This window comes from Tamandua tetradactyla, chromosome 5 (genome assembly GCF_023851605.1).
Source record: "Tamandua tetradactyla isolate mTamTet1 chromosome 5, mTamTet1.pri, whole genome shotgun sequence".
Taxonomy (NCBI): domain Eukaryota; kingdom Metazoa; phylum Chordata; class Mammalia; order Pilosa; family Myrmecophagidae; genus Tamandua; species Tamandua tetradactyla.
In genome coordinates this window covers 88,223,179-88,247,174 of record NC_135331.1, presented here as the reverse complement: position 1 = coordinate 88,247,174, position 23,996 = coordinate 88,223,179, and the positions used below count along the sequence as shown (strand labels likewise).

At 42.4% G+C, this 23,996-nt stretch overlaps 1 protein-coding gene and 1 pseudogene across 1 annotated transcript in view; one reads left to right on the top strand and one right to left on the bottom strand.

The window, feature by feature from the left end:
- The window catches only part of LOC143684452 (HLA class II histocompatibility antigen, DR beta 5 chain-like), a 202,575-nt gene that overhangs the window by 154,276 nt on the left and 24,303 nt on the right, over positions 1-23,996 (top strand). The gene's annotated exons all lie outside the window — the stretch shown is intronic.
- On the bottom strand, positions 729-16,542 carry LOC143682188 (HLA class II histocompatibility antigen, DR alpha chain-like; annotated as a pseudogene).

Sequence of the window (23,996 nt, the reverse complement as noted above, 5' to 3'; positions counted from 1 at the left end):
GTAAAGGTTTTAAAGAAGAAATCTCTTCACTATCTTCTCTCTAAGAAAAGCCATCACCTGCTGCAAGATACATGCAGTTAGTAAAGCATTTAAAGATGAGAATTTGAAGCTCTTTTTCTTCAGGTTCCCATCTCTTTCCTCTTAAATCCTTGGCTATGGAAAGTATTACTATTCATCTAACCTCTAGTAAATACAGCTTTTCCCACATGAGAAAATGACCTACTCTCCAAATGACCATGAATGTGCAGGCCATGGTTTTCCTGCTCTTGGAGCTCGACACCACTTTTCAGACTGATGGAGCAAAACCAGATATTAGCCTGCAAAAGATTTCTATGAAATGAAAAGAAGGGGACCAGCATCTGGAGATGCTACACAAGTGATGGCTGGCTTGATGCAATTTTAGTCAGGACATGCTCAAATCTTAAAGCTGACTGTCTTAGATCACTGCACTTGCAAGAATGAAAGAATGTTTTAGGTCCCGGATATAATTTTCAAGATTGAAGGTGTGGGCTGCTTGCACATCTCTGAAAAGGTGTAGGTACTCTGAAGCTCTGGGATGCCAGATGAGATCAGTGCCTGAAAATGACCTAGGAATGAGAAATCAAGGGTTACATCTTTCCCTACACTTTTCACTTAAAAAACCCACAAGTCCTTTCTCCGCCACGTTTCCTCCTTCGGATAACCCTAGACAGGTCCTCCGATGACCACACCAAAACAACCTCCTGGTCTCACAGAGGTCCCTGGCATTCAGCAGCACTGCCTTTGCACATAACCTTGACAATGAACGTGGTGCCAACAGTGATGCCCACCAGACCCACAGTTAGACCCGGGGCACACACCAGATTCTCTGTTGTCTCTGGGAAGGGGGAAGGTCCTTGAAACACTGAGTGAAATTGAAAAGAGACTGCAGAGTAATCAATGGTGAGAAAGCAACACTGAGGATTAAAAGTGTGTACTTAGCAAGAAAATGGTTATTAATAGATTAAAGAAAAGGAAGGTAGAATGGTATCTTGAGGTAATTGCAGATGAGAAAGTTTGAGGAGCTTAGGAAAGACAAGATATATGGTTGGTAGCAGATGTGATGAAACAGGGTCCTGAGCATCATGGGAGGGAGCCAGGAAGTAAAGGGCACTGAGGATGGTCCCTACCCCAGTGCTTGAGGAGTGGCCCATCCAGACCCCAGTGCTCCACCTTGCAGTCATAGACACACCTCAGTCGAGGGCAGAAAGGGCAGAGAGTGGAACTTAGGAAACGGCGATCCCCCCTGGACAGGCCCTTTCTCTGACACTCCTGTGGTGATGTGTTTTTCGAAGCCACATGACCTTGATCACTGGTGGGCAGAAATTGTTGATCAAACAGATGAGAATGTTGGGCTGTCCCAGCTCCTCAGGTCTGTCCAAAAGTACCGTCACCTCTGGAGGTTCTGGGGGAGCACAGGACAGAAGTCAGTCTTCCCTGTTAAGGTCTGTCCCTTCTCCTCCCACACTGAACCACGGTCCAAATCAACCAAAGACCCTAAAATAGAAAAAGCAGTTGAAATTGTGTCTGAGGACTCCACGTTACATGTCAGGTACCAATATCTGACAGCCTAATCCTAGAACTGGAAACAGTACTGAGATGTGAAATCTGCATGGACCTCATTCTTCTGTCTCCCAGCAGAGATTCAGGGCACAGGTTTCTGTAGATGAATGTGGATGGCAGAGACAAGACATGAGCATGTCAAGAAAGGAGCAAAACTGTGAAATTCTGTGCCTGTGACAGAATTTGGGCTTGTTTATGACGTAGTTAGGCCTATGGAAGAGAGAGTCAGTTAATTTAATATAACACAAGGAGTAGAACTGACAATATTAAAACTACAGATTCTCATGTCCAGCAGGGAGAGCTACCTCTGGTGTCTGGAGTGAAGTTAGAGGCTTCAACGTTGTGTCCAGGTTGGCTTTGTCCACAGCGATGTTGGCCAGTGCACCCTGAGCCTCAAAGCTGGTAAAATGTCCAAATTCTGCAAGTTGCCAGACCATCTCCTTCTTTTCCATGTCCACATGAAACATCTCATCCCCATCAAAGTCAAACATAATCTCTCATGACGGGTCAGGGGTTTGCTAGAACTCGGCCTGGATGATGACATGTTCCTCTGAAAGGTACAACAGTGAGTCAGGTGGGGCGGGGTGGACAGGAAAGGAAGATGAAGGAGAACCCAGGATGTGAGACACACACATGTGGCTGGAGGTGGGGGAGAGGGTTGGGGCCAAGCACAATGGAGGAGGGATGCAGAGCAGGGCTGGGTGGAAGAGAAGCCTGGATGGAGGACGTGAGTGCTGACCAGTGCTGGGAGGGGAGATATCAGAAGCAGAGTTGGGGAGGGTGGATTGAGAGAAAAGAGGAATAAATATCCTTTTGGAGAAATCCAGCACACTTCCAAAATAAGAATGTTCTCTCACTCTTTTACACAGGCATTCAATATGCAAGGTCCAGAGCATGTTTCTCAGAACCTTGCACTAAAATAGAGAAGCACTGTCTAAAAGGTTGTCTTTTGAGCTCTGAAATCCACATCAGATCTTGTTTACTTCTTCAGCTACTCTCTTGCCCAGTGATCTTGGAAGAATGTACTACCTATTAATATGTAATGTTCCAGTTGTAATCCTGTTGTGGTTTTGCTTCTCCTATAGGTTTTTTTGAAAATCCAATGAGACCAGTATAAGTCATTTTTTGGTGTTGGTCACATTAAGGTGGGAGGCTGTTTTGTATTTGAGGCTTGAGATACCCAGGAAACTATGACTGAACCTCGTGGGCTGCACACCACCCCCTTCCCTGGACTCTCACCACACCATGCACACTCCTGTGAGAAGGACGATGTCTGGGCTGATCCTGGCAATGGACCCTCGTATCTTAATTCTTCTTAGATTTGGACCATCACGGAGGGGCATGTTCTATTATTCATCCTCTGTGACATGTGTAGATGGGAAGGGGGTGTTTTTCTACTTAGTCTCCAGAGACAAGGTGAGGGATTTTATGGTCTGACTTTATACTGATAAACCCAGGAATTAATTTAACATTTGCAGTTTGCGCACACACACTTAGACATGGACATGTCTGGTCACCTTTTTCCAACCCCAGGACAGAGCCTCATCTTTCTGAATAAGCACTCGGGATGAAGGATACTCATTTATAACATTCTTCACAACTGCATGAATGTTTGCTTTGGAGGTGGCAGAGGAAATCATCAGATTTCCACTCCTTATGAATTTTTCTATCCTCTTGAAAATATCAAGAAACAGTGACTTCATGGCATTAGAAAACTCACTGTGATGTGGAGTTTTGCTGTCCGGAGGGAGAACGTTACATCCAATTTCCACCAACATTCCTGCCCCCTCCCCCCTTGGGTAGAGCTATATTGAGAACTTTCTTTCAATACTTTAACAGGACTCCCGTGCTGAGACATAACTACCATATACTCAACCAAGAACAGTGCAAAGAACTTCTCATACTCAGTCTTTTAAAAATCTCATACTTAGACATGTACATGAGGTTTTATTTTCTTACTTTACTAATTTTGCAGAAAGGTGATTTGAAGTCCAAAGAGGTACTTTGTTAATGAGTGTAGGAAAATCATACCACCTGTCTCCACTCCCACTTTACCTCATTTCAAAGCCAGTGCTATTATCCAATATGCAATTCTGCGTTTTTCTTCTAAACTCAATTGGACAAACTTAAATTGGTGGTGCAGGTAGAACTGCACTGAAGAGAAATTTAATAAACTTTCTAAATCAGTCCCTCACAATACTGTCACACTTGGCTTTTTCTCCAAACACACTCTTGTAAATGTCCACAGTGTGTTTCTCAATGCTGTCCTGGTGTACTGATTTCCACGGCACCTGTTTTTCACAACCCATCATTCCTGAGGACTCATCAGCATGGCCATGATGAAAAATCTAAGCACCAGGACTTCACTTAGCACCCTTGTTTTCTTAGGTGCTTGTGAGGGTCAGTAGAGCTCACCAGTGAGGAGGTACACACAGAAATCAGAGAAAAGGATTTGTGGCTATGCTGCAGCCCGACAAGGCTAAAATTCAGGTCAATTGAGCTACAGCCAATCAGAAAAAACTCTGAGGTAACAATTATGTTGCTTAAGGCAGTGCTCATGCAAAGAGTTCAAGTGAAGGGATATTTAGTTCATTAGGTAAAAAGATAAAGTTTTAAATCAATCAATCAAACAAATGAACAATAACAAAATAAATTCGAGTTTTTTGAGAATGTCAGTCAATCACTCACAGATTTCCATCCCCATATAGGCCCTAACCTAGGTATGGATTTGCCTGAAGCTCCCTAATGAGAATAAAATCAACCAAAACATCCTAAAGTGAGAGCTTCGTACAGATCATGCCTCTGCATTGTGAGAGCTTAGAAGTTTATTTGAGAGACAACAAATTGTCTAAAAAAAACTTGAAATGCCAGGCCTTGGAAATGCCTGAATCCTGGCAGTACTGGGTGACAGTATTTCACTTATGAAAATACCTACTGTTTTATGCTTCTTTTGCAGTTTCCTAGCACCAAAGATGGCAGCTCAGCCAAGAGCATGGGACATCTGTTACTGTGCTACACTAAGACAACATAAGAGAAAAAAAATCTGAGACTCAGCACTTCCATAGCTGGAGATGGATGGCAAACTGCACCTTCCGTATGAGCAGAGGTTATTGGAAACAACAAGCGGTAAAGGAGGCACCTTTGCCTATCCCGACCACAGTAAATATGACCAGAGACTGGAGCAGACTGCTGGGGACACACCACATCTCAGGCCTCAGGTCAACGAATACGGGAAAGAAAAATTTACTGGAAAACCAAGACCGTAACCTGCAGAAGGGCTTTATCATTCTTTCCCTCATGTCATGAGGTTGCTAAAGTTCCGATCCCAATAACAGATTTTCAGTTCATCATAAAGAGGACTAAAACCTAAGATGCTTTGACCCTCATGATTCTGAAAATCCAGTAGAATAGAAAGGAATCTGTCTATCCATACACAGAAAGGTCAGAGGGTGAAAGTTCTGGAATACATATCCTCCCAGCGATGAGACACCTGGCAGTGAGGCCATCCACCAGATGGTGAGTCCATCACTTAATATCTGTTATGACCCGTCTACTGAGTGTGGACTTCCCATACTTTGTTCTGAGGTCTTCTCCTGCCCTGCAGCTGTCCTGACAAATTCTGAGGCAAACACCCCATAGAGCCTGACACTATCTGATCACATCTATGGCTTGGGACATACTCTGAGATTGACTCCAAGATTACTAAGAGGAGAACCACAGCATGGTACATTGTTAGGAAGACAGGGGAATGGGCCACATGACAGTTTTGAAATAACAGGCTATGCTGAGACTGACACTTTAACATAGGTTAATCCTTTCCTCTTTCAGAGGCAAAATGTAGTGTAATTTTTCTATACCTACCCTATGTTGTCTTCTGTAATGCCTAGTTTTTAGAAGGTTTTCAATAAATAGAGGATGAACTCAAAGGCATTTTACAGAAAGGTATCTTACATGCAGTAATAGAAGCTTCAACCCAACGTCTCGCTCAGCAACTTGGGAGTTTTTTTACAATAAAATGCTGATTGGTTCTCTTATAACATTGCCAAATCTGGGAGATGTTAGAAAAGACTTTCAGCACATTCCTTTTCTCTGTGGTAATGTAGCAGGTCCTACTGGGACTCTTCTCATGGTTTTCTGCTCTCTCTGAAACTAGCTAACCAAGTTGTTTAAGTGAATCTCTAAGGGTACCTGATGAAGTCTTCTTGGTTACATTAGATGGCGAGTAATCACTGTCTGGTCATAATTCAGTCTGGAAATAGAAGTGCCTGCTGACATTTTAACCAGAGCTGGATATATTACAGGGGATTACACCACAAAGTGGTTAGGAAGACTTGCAGAACAAAAGTCAATGGAGACCATAACCGTAAGATGTCAGGAGCCTGTAAGAGCCACTGTGAGCCACAGCACCTCTAAACCCCCAAGAACATGGTGCTGCTGAGAAACCCATGTGTGTGACATCTGTGTGCCCATGACATCGATGGATTCATTCTATCGTCCATCTCATAAACCATAATAGTGAGTTTCACTGTGAAGAATGCATGCCACATGCATAAACCTGCAATCAAGGAGAGCATGGGAAATGTAATTTTAAATTTCCCCTCCCTAAGTTACAGACGAGACCCTAGAATCAAATTGGGAACTTTTAGATGACTAAAAATGACTAAACCTCCACCATGGCACAACCAGTTTTCCCCTTAGTGCCAAGACTAGAACCAGGGAAAATATTCTTTTGAAGTATTTGATCTTTGGCTTAGAAATGATGTAGTTTAACATTGGGCCCAGATGAAATCTGGGAACTCAACATGTAATATGTCTGTCATGCTCTAGTTCTGGAAACTCCCACCTACCTCTTTAGCTTTACTTCCACTTTTCCTTCACCAAGACAGTCTTCGTGGTGCCCTTTTCTAGTGAGGACTTCCCACCAGAGGTGTTGAGGGGATGTTGATGTAGACAATTTCTCTAATTCACCACAAGAGAAACGTGTGTTCTCTATCACCTAATCTCCCCATCATGAGAGATGCCAGAATCTAATCTACTGAAAATAATTTCTATCAGCATGAAAACTGTGGACTCTCAAACCAGCAAAGGTGGTGGGTGCTGGGTTAATAGACCTCCCAACATGCCCTGTGTGAGTAAGGAGCTCTGTGATGCTTGGTCTCATCTCTAACCTGGGAGGACGACAGCTGGGAAGTTTGTTTATTCTCTTGCTTCACCTGCACCTGTGATCTGTGTTCCAAAGCCCGTGTGCTCTGTGTAGTCACTACCAGTGTTGTCGAATCACCACTCTTTGCTTGGGTAACGTTTATAAATAAAGACAAGCAAGTAGATGTGTGTTTTGTTTGTTTATGTTAATTATTTTCTATTTTATACATTTTGTTTCATTTTTTAATGTGAGTATTTAGAGATTTCTAACCCACATGACTGTATATTCCTCTGTGAGCCAACTGTGGGTCCCATTGCTATGACTCGAGTATCTGTCACCCTGTCCTCCAAATTTCTTGTCTGTTCTGAAAGCAGCACAAACTGATCTTGATAATTGGGAGACTTGGAAGGAAGGAAAAGTTTGTAACACCACCAGACAAGCCTATGGGCTGCTGCCTGCAGGGCTGCCCCCATGAGACCAACCAGTGTTTCCACCTCCATCCCCAAGAAACTCTCACACATCTCCTCCTCTCCCTTAGCCAATCTGATAACTTGTTTCCAGAGCTGCTTCCCACTGTGTCTATCAACTTTGCCACTCCATGGCCAGTACAAATCCTAGGAATAGGGCCATCCCAGTGCAAAATTGGCTATTCTCTCCTGAAAACATACCTGCCCTGCCCTGTGATTCTTCCTTTCAGAGACTCTCTCAGGAATAGGGAATGATTGCACTCAACTATCCTTGTAGACAGAGACTGCATCCTTAAATGTTATACAGGATTCTGGAAGGTCTAACCTATGGGACCTCATCTAGGTCCGAATGATTTCATAGAATTTGTGTATATTCGCATGCGAGCACCCATGTGTGCATGGGGGAGCAGGGAGCTGGATGTCTCTGCTTTCAATCAGTTATATATATATAGTGTTTTGTTTACAAATTCTTTAAATTTCATTTGACCACATTGTATATTTAAGGCACACTTTAAATTGTGTTTAGATAGACACTAAGTGAAACATGATTCAAACCAAAACTCATAGCGTCTCCTATCGCCCCTTTACAGATCCTCATTACAGAAACTATTCTTCTGTTCATGGGTAGAAATCGTAGCACACCTAGGATGAATTATTTCCTCAATTTCAAGTAACAGGCTGTTCTCTGATTCCTTTAAGTTGCACACAACCGTCTTCACTCAGCAGAGGGGCAGGCATGTGTCACCGTCAACTGCTGCAACTGGACTGAAGATCCATGGCTTCTTCTTCCTCGATGGACATTTTTGCAGGTAAATATAGGTTTGTTTTTTTCCCCTCCGCCACATGGTGCTGGCTCTTTGAGGTGATAACCATCTGCAGTAGATTCAGGGGGATGGAGAAAAAGAAAAAGAAAGGAAATATCCCACTAGATGTAAAAGTTTGTACCATCTGGATCTCAATGATGTTCAAACACAATTTTTCTCTGGGCCAACATTTAAAGGCGCTCGGGTTCCCTCACAGTTTGGAGAAAACACTGAACTGCGCCCCAGCATCCAGGGCTGCAGACTCCCAACACTGCCGCCCCGTCCGGGATCCACCACCAACTAGTCCATCCACCTGCCCTGCGTGGACTCAGAGCCTATTCCACTGTCTTCAACCATCCAACCTGATGCAATTAGAGAAACTCTTGGTCCCCCTAAAATAATAGATTCACTAAATTCCAAGCAAATAAGTTAGTCCCTTTCCATAGTTGTGGGGAAAACATAGAATCCATATCAAATAGCAAAAGCTTTCCAAAGATGGCAAAAACTGCTCTCTCCTATACTTTCTGACCTCCATTCATTTCACTGACCTTGCTGGATGGAGATAAAATAAAGGAAACATGTTTTCCCATCATCATTTATAAATGATGCTACAGAGATGAGGAACAGTCACAACTCCATAGGCAGGTATCTCTCACCCTTAGTTGACCTGAGGAAAGAAGATGTACATTTTAAAGCGTGTTATACGAAGCAGTGTCTATCACACTCACTGTCTGTCAGCAGTCACAGAGACACAGCTGTAATACAGCGAACACAGCACTAGCAATATAAGCTGTTATTCTTAGTCAACTTTCCTTCCAGGGTTACACAGAAGAGTAAATATAGAAGATGCTTTTTCTTAGAGTAAACATTGCACAACAGCTGCCCTGTTAGGGCATAAACCTGAGTATCTTCCAATATCTTTGAAGTCTCCTGCTCTTTTCCCCATGATTAAAATTAGTTGTCAAGGGTCAGTCAATTCTATACTCTAAGAAATTATTCAGCTTGTTGAGTGTCAGTCCTATATTTTTCCAGCATATACTTTTATGGTACTAAGTATATACTAAATATTTTCTCTTGCAATATGTGCCACATGAAAGACTCAGGTCCTTAGAATTGAGGATTCTCTCAGAAGGAAACAGCAGTACTTCTAAAGGAAGTCTATCTTTTTCTCTGCATGGATATAACAAATACAGAAAAATTTCTTCAACATAGTCCTATTTTAAGATTGTAAAAATGCCTATACAGTGCCCTTTCCTGCGCTTTCCCTCTCTAAACAAATATAATGTTATCATCAGTCAGTGGCCATCATTTAAATTAGAATAGTGAGCATGGGAAGGTGAAAACATTAACATGACTTATTTAATGTATTTTTTCTGAAATGAAAGGGAAGGAGCTGGGTTCTAGACAGGCAGCATAATTGTAGAGACGTTAAGAAGACAGCGTGAAGAAAGATTCAGTAAATCAGCAGTGACAATCAGCCCATTAAAACTGCAGAAAGATTCGAAACTTCTGCCTTGTGCTGACTCCCACACAGAGGGTAAAGGAGGTTTGAGGCTCAGGTTTCAAGCCCAATGGATGCGCAGTGCTGGGCAGTGAGACACGGGTGGAGGTGAGTTGTTTGGGCTGCGAAGACCCCGTCCACACCCCACCTGTTCAGACTCCAACTCTGGAGTTACAATGGAGGGTCCCTCCAGGGGTCCAGTGCACAATGCAGGAGACACTGGGAAAGAAGTAGAAGCTTTACAGGGGGTGTTTCTTTTTCTTTTGGGAACATTGTGTGCCTTGTCATGAGTTACTCTGAGAAGCCTGCTCCCCAAGTTCTCGAGGTCTCACTGGTCCTTGAAAATCTGATCAAGGAGGTGGCACTAGCCTTATACTCAGCAGACCTCAAAGGAGTGACTCTGGCAAATTGGAGCCTTACTGTTGCATAAAGTCAGAATCTTATCAATGTGTAATCAGAGTTGTCCCAAAGATGGCTACGATGGGTTAGGATGCATGCCAGGACTGGATGGGTCACCTGTGCTTTACTGAGCAAGGTTTCCTTCCAACCTTCAGCACTGTCCTCTCTATGTAGTTTCATTGCTCTTCAATGAAGAGCACAGTGAGGTTTGCTCAAGAAGCCCATGGGGCTGTTTGCTGCAGAATTACGTGTGATAGCTAAAGATTAGGAACAGTCCAGATGACCATTAGCAAGTGATTGGTTGTGCCAGGACAGTCAGCCACACGTCATTAACAGCACGGCAGGGGAGGGCAGGAGAAGCAGAGAGGCCCTGGAGTAAAGAACTTTGGACCCAGGGTTGTGGCTACTGGAAACTGGAGTAGCAGAGCTGCAACTAGGTAAGGAAGGAATAACTGATTGAAGAAAATGTTTTAATTACCATGCAGAGCTGCCCAACATCACCGACCACTACGTTTTCCTCTCTGCTATCTTCAGCTTATTTGGATTCTTGTCCATGACAGCAACTTCAGTGCCATTTCACATATCATGTATATCTGGACTAGAGAAAAATGTGACCATCACCATGTCATAGATAATATTCTTCTGATGTAGACATTCTCCTACTGGGAATGACAGCTCCTACTGGGAATGATAGACCTGTGTTTGATCCAACAACTGGACACTATAACCTAGTCAAGTTGACCCTTCATTAACCAGTTCAGGTAGGTTTCAGAATATCTAGTTTCAAGTGACAGGACACACTACAGGCTACATGCCAGGGCCAGTAGCATAAATTGTCTTCTGTAAGTCAGTCATCATTGTTCATAGAAATGGCTTCAATATGATGTTATTTGGGCAGGATTGAGGGCTGTGGGGTCACCAGTTATTCCAGGGAAGTCGCTCCATGTAGGTGACTTTTATGCTACTCAGCCAACGTGTAGTGGATGACCCTGCCCTGCAGAGCAGCCGCAGAAGGGACATATCCACGGTCAGCCCGAGGAAACCCATCTTTCTTGGCTTCATGTCACAACCCAGTCCCCCTCAACCCCTTCCCAACCCTACTTATTTATAAAAGCCTGCAAAATCCAGCAAAGAAATTCCTCAAAATTCATCATGGAGGGCCTCAGTGTTAGAAGTCTCATTTCTAAGACTTCAAATAATGCAACAATATTTTACATACTTAATCTGTACTGCACACCTGGCCGGTCTCCTTTATTTGTCGTTAAACATCTCTCCTGGGATTCCTATCGTGTGTGACTAGCTGTCACTTCTCAGTCTCCTATGCTATGTTCTTCATCTTCCCAACCTCTCGTCAGGAGGGCACAGGACTCATCTCCTGCACCTGCTTCCTGTACCTCCCCATTCCCTTCAAGTTCTCATCCTTGCCCATAACTGTAAGCACAATATATTTTTTGAAGTCTCTAATTTATGCTACTGGCCGTGGCATGTAGCCTGTAGTGTGTCCTGTCACTTGAAACTAGATATTCTGAAACCTACCTGAACTGCTTAATGAAGGGTCAACTTGACTAGGTTATAGTGTCCAGTTGTTGGATCAAACACAGGTCTATTCCTGTGAGAGTTGTCTGTAGATGAGCTTCGCACCTACAGTCAATTGGTTCCATTTGCCATCAACAAAGGAGAATGCCCTCAGTCCTGCGGGTGATATCATCTAATTAGTTGAAGGTCTTAAGCCAGAACTGAGGCTGTCAGAGGTCAGAAGAAAAATGTCTGCTGCAATTTCAGCCTTGAGTCTTGCTGAATTTCTGGACAGATAGCTTCCCTTGGGAAGTCAGACTAAGGACTTCAACATCGGAGGTTCTAGTTTGGATTCTTTCCCATGTAACTCCCCAGACACGAGTCAACTTTATTTTATGAAGAATATATGTAATTCCCTATGGATTCCGCTTGTTTGGAGATCTCTGACTGACACACTCCTTTTCTTCTCTTTCAAGATAGTTTTGGCAATTCTAGATCCCTTATGCTTCTACATGAATTTTAGAATTACCGCGTCTGTTTCTACAAAAAAGAAAATTGGGGATATTGTTCAGGTTTGTGTGTTCAAGAATTGGGGTTTCAAGAATATTGGTTCTTCAAAACCAAAACCTAGCATAGCCCTCCAGATGTTTAGGGTTTCATTAGTTCTCTCATCAGTACTTTGAAGTTTTCACAGTCGAGATCATCTTTTCATTAAACTCCTCTTGAAGTGCGTTGATACGTTTGATCGCCTTACAATGTAGTTTTTAAAAATTTTATATGCAGCATTCTGCTCCTACTAGGTAGATTTAAAACTGGTTTCTGCCTATTGCTACTGTTAAATTCACAATTTTCCTTCTATAGACATATATAGACAGAGAGAACAGATTTCTTAGGGTTTTACATGTAAACAATGATGTTTTCCATCTGCAGTGTTCATTTTTTGTCTGATGGGGTTGGAAATTCTTTGAAATTCTTGGCTCAAATGAATTTGCAAAAATATTGTCATTTTGAAATATGAGATCAGCCAAACTAAAAAACTGAAAGTTTTGAAAAGTATGTTTCTCATCACAGCTTTTGTGTTAAAATTACAAGTAGACACAGTCAAATGTCTTATACATAATCATGGGACTAAATAGTCCCCAGTTTGTTCCACATTGTAGATTATATCATTTTCAACGGCCAGGGTATCCTTTAGGATGTAGGACTCCTTCCTGCTAACATCTGAATCATTCTTTGTTCTCTCACATGTTCACAAGCTCCTATTTCCCTGACTTTGAAAGCACCTTGTCCCTAGTGAGAATGCTCTAACCTTCAGCTGTCTCTGGCCCTCTGCCTCAGAGCCCTAAAATGAAAGATGAGTGATCTCATGTCCCATTCATGGATGCCATGATTTTCTTGAGCTCTTCATGAGTCATTCAATTATTAAAATTTGGTGGTCTACATTCTTCTCTCTTGCAACCTGTAAATGACCTTGAGAGCTAGATTCATAATTCTTTCAGCTTTGTCTTCTCATGGGTGCCTCTTACAGAAACATGACAGTCAACTTAAGATAATGATGCAGCCTTTCTCTCAACAAGTCTTTTTTCTTTACTTCCATCCCCTCTCCCATCTCTCTGTCTCTTGCTTTCTCTCCTTCTCTCTTTCTCTCTTTCTCTCTCCTCCTCCCCTAGACAGTTCAAATACCAAATCCTTCCAGGGCCCAGAGGAAATTTAGCCATATTAAGTAGCAGATTTCCTATACCTGCTGCCATTCTGCTTTAAATTTATTCACCACGAAATCTACAAGCACACCTCAAAAGGAAGAGTTTGGAAATTAAATTTAGGACATTTTAGGACAGAACTTTTACATCTGGCAGCAGCTTCAGATGTCGCTGACCTTTTTGAAACTGACCTGCACGTTTTTGGGCAAACACTGCCTCCTGCTGGTTGTCTCTGAGAGCTGCAATAACCCTATCGTGAACGGGCTTCACGGACACTCACAGTAAATCCGGGTATCAGGTGCACCAAGGAAAAGTACCTAGGAAGTCTGGCAAGATCTAAGTACAAATTCAGGAGGCTCAGTAGATTGGTTCTCATATTAGATTGTTCCTCTTCCTTTAAACATTCTGACGGGTTTCCTGTTTCCAGACGGATTGTTCTTTGGCCCTGGTAATTCCCCAAGAGAGCCATTTGCATTCCTTCCTCTCCGCAGTTCCCAGCCCCGACTCCCGCCGGGATCGCATCGCATCACGGTACTTGGTCCTCTCGACCTTTCCGTGTAGTGATGATGACCGTCACACCCACAGCACCACGCGCTGCCCGCTGGGCTTCCACGCCAGCACCGTGGGCGGAAACCTTTCATCCCAGTATCTGAGCCTTGCAGAGCCTCCCCTCGCCGCCTCGGGACCTTTCCTTCTGCTGAGATTCTCGTGTCCCTGCGGGAGGCGGGAGTCTGTGGGCATCGCTGCGGCTCCCAGACAGGGGGGAGGACGGGGCAGCCCCTCTCCTCTGACAGCAACCGAAACAGGGTCTAGAGACCCTCACCGCGTTTAATTCCGTTCCTCTGCTTTCCCAAGTCTTCCCTTCTCCCCAGGAGACGGTGGGGGGCGGTGTCTTTATCTAGCCTGGAAGACGGAGGAGAAAATTCTTACAGTAAGAACAGAAATCTCAAGCTAGATGGGCAAACGTGAGCTGATTATAACAGGCGAGAAAGGAAAAAAAATCCCCTTTCCCTTTATCGTATCCTCATCTGTGTCTGCTTATATTATTACATTGAAATGAAAACACAAAATTAAGTTAAAAATTGTTCTGTATTACCCTTGACTCCCTGTAAATGCATCCACAAACTCTAGGAGTACTTAAGGGGGGGGGGGGTTTAAGAAAAATTTGAGCAAACAAAATTACAAAAACAAAACAAAAAAGTGCTTATAACTTCTATTATTGTATTCTGTGCCCAAGCATTGAGTGTAGAAGCTTATTCAATTTCTTTGGAAACTATCTGAAAGAAACTATAACTCCCCATTACCCAGAACAGCGAGATAACAAACCCGAGTAAAAAGGGCGATAAACGAGGTCGCAAGGACTCGGCCTGGTCCTCTGAGCCAGGAGAAGGGAATTCCTTCCTCTGGGTCTCCATTTTCTCATCAGTGAAAGGAGGGATGGGAATCTCTCGCTTCCGACTCGACAGCCCTGTGGGTGCAACGTTCTGAGGGGAACTGGGCACCAGGCAGGACGTCCTGAGGTGTGTGAGGCCCAGGGAAGGGGAGGACAGACGGGGGGCCTGGGGCGCTGCAGGAGGCTGGGCTGTGTGAGGAGCTGAGTGGGGGGAGGCAGCTGGGGGAAGTGGGGGGGGGGGAGGGTCTGGCTTTCTGCGAATGTGAGCGGCAACGTCACCACGTCCTCTGCAGGGCTGGAGAACTCAGAGCTGAACCCAGAGTCCACAGGTCTTCTGAGTTTCACTTTTGGGAAGGCGGCAGCAGGAAGGAGGTGAACGTGCTATTCTGGTGGGAACCTCATTTCTGAGAAGGCTCCAGGGATCTGGCTGCCCCTGGAGCTTGGGCGAGGCGGCATCAGTCCCCCCTGCACGGGGACCCCAGGGAGAGCTGCGGCCCCTCCACCTCCCTGGCTGCCCCAAGTTCCTGCCGCAGTCAGCACACCCCGGACTCAGAGCTGTCCTGGACACCTGCCCTGTGGATGATGCCCAGACACTGAGACCTAGTGAGGAGAAGACCCTGCAGCCCTGGTTTCCCTCTGAACCGAGAGGGCATCACAGGAGGGGTCTGGGGATTCCCTGTGAAGAGCTGCTGTGAGGAGGCGGGAATCAGTGAAGCAGAGGAAGGAGGGCACAGAGAGTCCGAGTCCTGTAGGAACATTCTGATGCTTGTTACCACACCTGCATTCACACGGCACGTCCTAGTTTTTAGACTGGGCCACACTCATTTGGTCCTCCCCGTGTCTCGGTGAGTCGGGCTGGGTGGGGAAGGGCACTAGGTCAGAATCAGAACCCCAGGAGGACGTCTCACTCGTCCTGGATGACCGCGGGGCGGTGTCTCTGAGCCTTGATTTCCTCTGTCCCGTGGTGGTGACACAGCTGGAAAAACAGGAAGGACAACTGTCACCTTGAGAGAGGTGTGAACACAGAGGTTCAGGAAAGTAAGGTGAGGGGCCCAAGGTCACACAAATGGAAACTGAGTCACCTGTATCCTACAAGCCTTATTTTCCTTTGCTTTTACCGTAGAAAAATGTGTTGTTTTAGCATTTGATAAACTAGAGGTCTTGGTTGAGGTGACATAGATATATATAAACTTCATGCTATACATTACAGTATTATCGAAAACGATATTTTCAAATAATTTTAGTAGTTGAAAAAATTCACATATCTATTATTCAATGATAAAACCTACATCTACTACCTGTATCTGTCATTTTATCTACATATAAATATACATTCCCAATAGTGCAAACATTTTTGCCTTTAAATGCTTTAAAATTGCACTGAGGCATTTGCAACACCCTATGTATTTAGGCATAAATAAGGGGTAATTAAGGGAAATACATATATACGTTTTATCTATAAGTTGGAATTAAAGATGATGACTGCCTATGTCCACACATTTTATACTTTTTATGTTTGCATAAACTGGACATGTGTTATTTTTGTAACTGCTAGTTTAATATTCACACGTGAAATATGAGCAAATTCAAACAGGCTCACGGGGTTGTAGAACTGATAGCATTTTGTGGTGTAGAGAAAAAGAGCAACAGCTGTGACAGCCAGGTGATTCGTGGGAAAGTATCAATATTTTCTGCATTTTTAAAATTCCTTAACCTGTTACTCTCTTTCTTTCCCCAAATAAACTCCAGACGGGCTGGGTAAGTGGGGCAGCTGCACACAGCAGGTAGGTGGGCTCTGCCCTCCCAGGTGAAAGGCGCTGCTCCAAGACAAAGCCCGCGGGGCCTCGTGAGCCCTCGGGATCCTCATGAGAAACCCAAGCGCGACTTGAAGAAGTCTGAAGTTCAGTTAGTACCAGAGGGGGCGGCAATGTGCACCTCACAACCTCCTTCAGGGATTTTTCCGCGGCGTCACCTGCGGCTTTGGGGTTTTCCGGGGATTCCCGTGAGGCGCAGGTGGAAGCCTCTAAGAGGTGCGGCCATCGTCCCTTTTCAGTGTGGTGGGAGGAGAAGGAGCTGCCCTTGGGTACGTGGGGGAGGGCTCAGCGCAGCCGCCCGGCTCTGGGGGACCTTTTAAAGCACCTCTGCTCTGAGCGCTGGCAGCGCCACCCTGGTAGCTGGAGGCCATCACTAGTCTCTGCCCTTTAATCCTTCTCTCGGTTCTTCCTGCTACTGGTTCTGCACCTGGTCACCCCAACAGCCCCTAAATTCATAACCTGTGAAAGCATTCTTACCAATTATTAGAGAATAATGACTATCATTTTGAACAAAGCAAAGTTGGGTTGGACAAGGCCTGATGAGGATAGAAAGTAGAATATAGCTTAGATCTAGGAAAACCCTGAGAAAATTTTGTCTACTCTCTGCAATTGGAGGTTTAGACTCCTTTTTTACAACCATGACTGTTTTTTCCTTTGTGTATTGCCAACCTCTCTGTTTCTTTCCCTTATAATCTTCCTGAAGGTCTCCTGAGGGTGGTGAATCTGTTGTATGTTTCAGTTTCTTGGGGAAATAAAATATTGTGCTGGACCTAATTTACAAGTTATTTAAAACAAGAATAGTGCAGGATTTCTTCAATTATCTTTACTGAACAAGCACCTGAGACTCACACCCCATTCCCAAAGCGGAGCGTGGGATTGGCTCCAACACCCTCAAGTCTCACAGGTCTCCAGGCCCCATTCACACTTTATGGTCACCCAAGGATTTGTATAGATTATTTTGTTTAACCCTAAGTTGGTTGTAATATCTCTGTTTCATTGCTTAAGACACTGAGGCATAAGGAAATTAAGAATTAATTGATGCTGGAGACGGGTCTCTGAAGGCTCCAGTGGTTGGCTGTAGCTGAGGGCAGGGGCATTAGCACACGGTGCCCTGCTGATGTGATGAACTGCTGAAGCAAATGCTCTCAAGGACGCTGACGAGAGAGTCCAGAGAGACCTGAATAGAGCACATTCTGATGAGAAATAAATGGTCCTGGGACAAGGAGATGGGAACCAAATTGTGTTGCTTTGCCAGTATGACAGATACTCAAAAATAATCTTGCTTTGATTACACTTCCTAAAGCAGTTCCCGTGTAAGAGCTTGTCCAATAAATATGTGGACGTCAGTGTATTCGGCACTCTTGCTCCTGATGAGCTTAAGTTCCCTGACCCCACTGAACTAACTTCTTGTGTCTGTCATTTCTTATCCTGCGCGGCGCCCCTCCTGTTCTCTAGGGAATCCTGGCAAATTTAAGGTCATCTGGGTTTGAAGCAACATAGCGCTGATTTTATTCTGGGAGTTTTAACTGTAAAATTCCTTTCTTATTTGGAAATAAACTGAAGGAAAATGTAGGTAGAGACGGGTATAGGGTGAGGGGTATATGGAACTGATAGTGAATTTGGGGAACTGACATGCAGAATGGATGGTTTTGCCTTGAACAGGGACAACCTCAGTATTGATTCCGCGCCCTAAACGAATGACCTTGTGCCTTACAGCATCCCAGGGCTACCCATGTGTCCCAAATCCCAACAAAGCTGTTCTTGGTTATGACACCATTTCTCCACTTTAGTCTTTCATTGTGCTTCTTTGATTGTAATATGTAACATATACACAAAAAGCAATGCCTTTTAAAGTACATTATAACAAGCAGTTAGAGAATAGATTTCAGAGTTTGGTATGGATTACACTTTCACAATTTTAGGTTTTTCTTTCTAGATGCTCTAAAACCCTGCACACTAAAAGCAATATTAATAAAATTATTCAGTAGTCATACTCATTTGTTAAATCCTATATCTCTGTTATAACTCCTACTTCTATTCTGATCTATTTCTCAATCTTTAGGGTATTTGAACTATGCCCATTCTAACTTTTTCATGTGGGATAAAATGGGAAAGGGGATAGAACTAGTTGATGTTCTGGACAGGCTGCTCCCTCTTTGTTTCAGGGCTTAAATATGCCCCATAAGAACAAGCTTCAGGATCCAGGATCTGGGTATTGGCCTGGTAGTCCCTAATGTTTGAAATAATATCGGGGTTTCCCCCATGGTAAAATTGAATAGTTCTATATGTTTTTCTCCCATCCCACACGGGACTTTGCCAAAGCTTTTAATTTATCTTCTCAACATACTCTGGGATGTATCCGGGCATTGTATTAAGATAAACAGGATTTACAAGCACTCATTGCCATTCTGGGATCCATGAGCTTGGGTTTTCTAAATGATCTATCTACATAAGATGAATTAGATTATGTGCTATAGAAATTTTAGGTTTTGGACAAAATAAACCTCTCTTTGTTTGGTCCCATTGGGTAGGTGAAGTTTTAAAATATTGACCATGTCCTCCTTATCCCTGTATTCTGATTTACCTTAGTACCAACCCGATGAGCTTCGTTCCTGTCACTAATTGAAGCCTGAGCTCTTTTTCAGCTTCTTTAATCCTTGTTGTATGTGGCAATGCTGACTTCATACCTGCAGAACTCCTAGTCTGAGTCGTTGGTGGCACACAGGTACCCAACATCCCAAGGAAACAGCAGATTATACATACATAGCCCAGCCCCTCAAAATCTAGACATCACGATTACAACTTTGGACTAAATATGACTGCTATAAGACCTTACAACTTAGGCCCCAATTTTCTTATAAGTGTGTTCTAAATGTGACCATACAACATTTGCTGTTTTGTTTCTGGCTTATTCTGCCTTACATACTGTCCTTCAGGTTCAAGTTGCATGCCTCAGGACTTCGCTCCTTCCTGTAGCTGCACAATATTCAATCATTTGTGTATACATCACTTTACCATTCTACTTCTCAGTGACCTTATCCATTGTGCATCATGTACAATGTCCAAACTCAACAATCCATGTCTCATATTATCCTCACTTAGTTGTATGGTCAGCAATACTCCCAATTCTAGACAATTTTCAAGCCCCCAAGTGAAAAAATAACTGATAAACGCACCCTCACCAAATAGAAAATCCAGAGCTCCCCCTAACTCTTGTCCTATCACCCACTACTCACCCCAAGGCCTGCCAATTAGTAATCCCTGGTATTGCTGTCAGACTGTTAATGTCCTCCTGTTAAACAGAGACTGTAGCATGCATTGGTATTTCCCCCATAGCCCAATATTATTTACTCTTTGCACAACATTCGTATCTTTAATTTAGTTCATGCAGGACTTAATTTCTATTTGCAGTGTTAATCAGTGGGATTCATGGACCTACAACCACTTTAAATCATGTTCACGTTCCATATGGCATTATTACATGTAGACCCACCAATGAGTGGCCATCACACTATCCACTTCCTGACATTTAAGTTCAACCTCATTAGTTAACTATTCACGCCTACCTAGCTTCCGGGTATCTCCAGGTCTCCTATATCCTGTATTATATGCCTCTGTGTTTACGTTTACGAAGATCATAAAAGTGAAATCATACAGTATCTGTCCTTTTGTGTCTGGCATATTTCGCGCAGCATTATGTCCTCAAGGTTCATCCATGTTGTCATATGCTTTGAGACCTCATTTTGTCTTATGGCTGCATAATATTCCTCGTACCTATGTACCACATTTTGTTTATCCATTTGTCTGTTGATGAGCACTTGGATTGTTTCCATCTTTTTGCAATTGTGAATAGTGCTGCTATGAACATTGGCGTGTGAATGTCTGTTTGTGTCACCAATTTTTGCTTCTCTGGGTATTTACCAAGTAGTGGTATTACCGGGTTATAGGGCAGCTTGATATTTCATTTTCTAAGGAACGGCCAAACTGTCTTCCGTAGTGGCTACACCAGTATACATTTACCCCAGCAGTGAATAAGTGTTCCAATTTCTCCACATCCCGTCCTATACTTGTAGTTCCCTGTGTGTTTAATAGCAGCCACACTTACAGGTGAGGTGGTATCTCACTCTAGTCTTGATCTGCACTTCCCTTATAGCTAATGAAAATGAACATCTCTTCATATGATTTTTCAGTGATCTGTACTTGCTCTTTAGAGAAATGTCTGTTCATATCTTTAGTCCATTTTATAATTGGGTTGTTCATTCTGTTGCTGTTGATTTGTATGATTTCTTTATGTATACAGGACACCAAACCTTTATCGATGCATGATTTCCAACCATTTTCTCCCATTGAATTTGTTGCCTCTCAACCTTTTCGACAAAGTCTTTTGAGGCACAGGTGCCTTTGATTTTGAGGAGTTCCCATTTATCTATTTTTTCTTTCATTGCTTGTGCTTTGAGTGTAAAATTTAAGAAGCTACCTCTTATTACTAGGACTTGAAGATGTTTCCCTATATTTTGTTTTAAGAGCTTTATTGTACTGGCTCTTATATTTAGGACTTTGATCCACTTTGAGATAATTTTTGTATAGAGTGTAAGGTAAGGATCTTCTTCCATTTGTTTGGTTTATTGATATCCAGTTCTTCCATGCCTATTTACGGAAAGACTGTTTTGTCTAGTTCAGTGGATTTGCGAGCCTTGTTGAAGATCAGTTGCCCATAGATTCGGTCATCTAATTCCACATTCTCGATTAGATTCCATTGGTCAATACTTCTATCGCTGTGTCAGGACCATGCTGTTTTGAACACTGTTGTTTATAATAAGCGTGAACATCAGGAAACTGATGTTTTAGCTATTCGAGGTTTCTTTCTCGCTCAAATGAATTGGATAACTAGATTCTCGATATCTTCTAAGTAGGTTTTTGTAATTTTGATGTGCATTGCATGAAATCTGTAGGTCAGTTTGGGTAGAATTGACTTCTTAACTACACTTTTCTTCCTATCCATGGGCACGGAATGTCTTTCCACCTGTTTAGACCTTCTTGGATTTCTTTTAGCAATGTAATGTGGTATTATGTGTGTAAGTTTTTTATATCCCTTGCTAAGTTTATTCCTAGATATTTTATTCTTTTAGTTGCTATTTTGAATGCAACTTCTTCCTTTATTGTCTCCTTAGTTAGATCATTGGATGGGAATAGAAACATTAATGATTTTTGCACATTAATCTTATATCCTGTCACTCTGCAGAATTTATTAGTTCAAGAAGCTTTGTCTTAGATTTCTCAGGATTTTCTAGGTATAGTATCATGTCATCTGCAAATAATGAAAGTTTAACTTCCTCCTTTCCAATTTCGATGGCTTTTATTTCTTTTTCCTGCCTGATTGTTGGAGCTAGAACTTCTAGGGCAATGTTGAATAACAGTGGTGACAGTGAGTATATGCATCTCATTCCAATACGAGGGGGAGGACTTTCAGTCTCTAACCATGGAGTTGATACTATCGGTTTTTCACATATGCTCCTTATCATGCTGAGGAAGTTTTCTTCACTTCATACCTTTTGAAGTGTTTTTATCAGACAAGGAGATGACTTTTGTTGAAATCTTTTTCATAATCGATATGATCATATGATTTTTCCCTTTCAAATTGTTAATGTGCTGTATTACATTGATTGATTTTTTTGTGTTGAATGACCCTTGCATTCCCGGTATAAACCTCATTCATGGTGTATAATTCCTTTAAATGTCGTTGGACTTTATTCGCTAGTATTTTGTTGAGAATTTTTCTATTTGTACTCATTAGGGAGATTGCCCTGTAGTTTTCCTTTCTTATGGCATTTTTACCCAGTTTTGGTATTAGTGTGATGTTAGCTCCATAAAATGAGTTAGGTAGCGTTCCTCTTTTCTGCATTTTTTGGAAGAGTTTGAGCAAGTATGGTCTTAGTTCTTTTTGGAATTGATAAAATACCCCTGTGTAGTCATCTGGCCCTGAGTTTTTGTTTGTGGAAAGATTTTTGATGACTGACTGAATCTCTTTACTTGTTAGTGGTTTGTGATATCTCCTATTTTTTCTTGAGTCAGTGTATCCTGTTCATGTATTTCTAGGGATTTGTCCATTTCCTTAAAGTTGTCTAGTTTGTTGGCATCTAGTGGTCCATAGTATCCTCTTATGATTATTTTTATTTCTTCAAGGTCCTTGTAACAACCCCCTTCTCATTTCTGATTTTGTTTATTTTCATCCTCTGTCTTTTTTTCTTTGGCACACTCACTAGGGGTCTATCATTTTACTGATTTCATCAAAGAACCAACGTTTCGTTGTATTGATTCTTTCTATAGTTCTTTCATTCCCCAATATATTTAATTCTACCTGAATCTTTGTTATTTCTCTTCTTCTATTTGCGTTGGGGTTGGTTTGCTGCTCTTTCTCTAGTTCTTCCAGGTCAGCTGTTAAGCCCTCGATTTTTGCCTGTCTTCTTTTTTTAATATAGGCATTTAGGGCAATAAACTTCTCTCTCAGCACTGCCATTACTGTATCCCATAACTTCTGATAGGATGTTTTTTCATTTTCATTTGTCTCCAGATACTTACCGTTTCTCTTGTAATTTCTTCTTTGACCCACTGGCAGTTTACGAGTGCATTATTTAGTCTCCATGTATTTGTGAAAGTTCTAGTTCTTTGGTGGTTTTTGACGTCCAGCTTTATTCCACTGTGATCAGAGAATGTGCTTTGAATACTTTCAATCTTTTACATTTATAAAGACCTGTTTTATGCCCCAGCGTATGACCTATCCTGGAGAACATTCCGTGAACACTACGGAAGAATGTATTTCTTGGTGTTTTTGAGGTGCAGTTATCTATATATGTCTGTTAGGACTAATTCAGTTTTCAAATCATTTATGTTCTCATTTCTTTGATGATTCTCTGTCTTATTCTGTTGATAGAGAAGAGTGGTATTTAAGTCTCCCACTCTTATTGTTCAGATATCTATTGCTTCCTTCATTTTTGCCAATGTTTGCCTCATCTACTTTGAAACTCCTTGACAGCAAGCAAAAATTTTTATGATTGTTATTTATTCTTGGTGAATTATCTTTTTTATTAATATGTAAAGTCTTTGTTGATCTCTTATGACATCTTTGCATTTGAAGTCTATTTTGGCTGATATTAACATAGCTACTGCTGCTTTCTTTTGGTTACAACTTGCATGGTACATCTTTTTCCATCCTTTCACTTACCATCTATTTGAATCCTTGGGTCTATGATGAGTCTCCTGTAAGCAGCATATAGATGGATCATATTTCTTAATCCATTCTGCCAATCCGTATGCCTCAAATGGTAAATTTAGTCCATTAATAATGGACTATTCATTAATATCCAAAGTAAAAGCAAATCTTGAATCTACCATCTTATCCTTTCGTTTCTGTTTGTCAAATCCACATATTCTCTTCCTTCTTTCTCTTTTTATCTTTTAAGTTACCCTTACTGGTATTCTTCAACTCTGTGTCCTCTTCCAGACCTCATTTTGCTGTTTTTTTTTTTTTCTGCCAACAGAACTCCCTTTATTGTAGGGCCAGTCTTGTATTGACAAATTATCTCAGTCTTTGTTTGTTTGTGAACAATTTATCTCTCCCTCAATTTTGAAAGACAATTTGGATGGACACAAAATTCTTGGCTGGAAGTCTTTCTTTTTCAG